This window comes from Topomyia yanbarensis, chromosome 2 (assembly GCF_030247195.1).
Source record: "Topomyia yanbarensis strain Yona2022 chromosome 2, ASM3024719v1, whole genome shotgun sequence".
Classification (NCBI taxonomy): domain Eukaryota; kingdom Metazoa; phylum Arthropoda; class Insecta; order Diptera; family Culicidae; genus Topomyia; species Topomyia yanbarensis.
In genome coordinates this window covers 334,531,493-334,533,253 of record NC_080671.1, presented here as the reverse complement: position 1 = coordinate 334,533,253, position 1,761 = coordinate 334,531,493, and positions in this window count along the sequence as shown.

Sequence of the window (1,761 nt, the reverse complement as noted above, 5' to 3'; positions counted from 1 at the left end):
ATTTTTCAAAAAAAAACTTCGTTCTTGCAAAAAAATGCAATAGACGATAATGATGGAACACACAAGTCTTCCTTCAATGTACGATTCCTGGTAAGCTCACGGTGTTTATATATCAATACCGGTGTCGGTCATTACTTAATGTAAACAGAGAAAGCACACAAAAGCAATGTTAGTCCGACACTGATTGTGATTATATTCTTAATATATTACTGCGTATTCTGTATATCTGTATATTACTCTCAACAACTGCAACGGGTAAAGAATGGTCGTTAGTAGAGATTGGGATTCGAAAAAACTGTACTGGCATTTGCGTACGATTTAAGATGATCGAAGACTCTGGATACTTGGCCCCCAAGACTAACATAATAAATGTTCACGTTTAAATAGAAATCTAGGAGATAGATCCAATAAATAAAAAAGATGATCGATCCAAAAAAATGAAAAGAAGATTTCCGTCTTTGTCGCCTGTTACAACGTGGGAGCAGGAAACCAGTGGATCAATTCTTGGTTTTAGACATCACATGCTACGCGGCTACTTTGGAGATCGATAATAGTGACATCAAAATTATAGTGAATTCCACCTCCTCGTCGTTCATAAGGTTTAAACTTTTTTTGTTTAAATATTTTTGTATTGTAATTAAAATGTCTTATTCATTCTGATGATTTCGACTTTTAAACTGAGGTATTGTATCTGTCGTGCACAAAATGATTTAATCCAACTTTTTCCTTAAGGAGAACTATAACGCTACAATGGCTCGATTTGGTTGTTTTTTTTCTGCAAGTAGAACTCTTGCGCTTTCAAAACTTCGTGACTAGTCGTTTGCTCGTGAACTTAAATAGTGTTCTCTTTTTGAATTCTGCGATTTATCTGACGGACAGGTTGGTCTACCAAGATAATGATGAGACAAAACAGAAACACTCTAAACTACTTACTAAAGTTAGGCATTGTACTCTTCATGCACACAATGGTTAATCCAACATTGTTGAAATCTCGTGAAAAAAAATTAACTAATACTGCACTGATAATAACACTATTTTTATAAGTTATCCTGAATTCTGAGAAAATTTTGCGACGAACTTTATGAAATGAATATCTGTTAGAATTGGCGAATACTTGGCAAGGTTAAGATAAATATGTTGTTTATGTTCAGAAGAGCAATCTAATTGTTTATTTGTGAATATGTGGTTTCTATGTCACTGTTAGGTGGATACAATGAGTAATATCCTCGTAAATATTTCGTGTCATGAATAAAAAAAATAATTCTATTCGAAAACAAATGTTTCTTTTGTGTTTCGATTTTACATAAAATTCAATTTAACGTACAAGATTGAATCGGAAAATGTATGTTAAATCGAGGTATACCTGTATATTCATTTTGTTTGAGGTTTTATTCGTGCATGACTCAAAACTGTGTTCATCTCGCCTATAATTGCCAACTTTGGGTGAGTTCTTCAAACCAATCAATAATCCAACAGTGATATGTGTAACAATTGCCTTATCTCACTGTTAGATGGATGAAATCGGTTTTTATAATGAATCAGGATTTTGAGGATGTACAACAATTTTCAAACATTACGTTGTGTTGCATTTAACGAGACCTACAACCCATACCAAGTCACTTGAAAAGTTCAAAATTACCATAGCACAGTGTATTTTTCTGTAATGTAACCACCCTATCACGCGGCACTCAACCGGCGACGATATATCATATAAACTGAACAGTGTAAATCATTGAAACATGCCGCCGCGTGTTGTTTCCT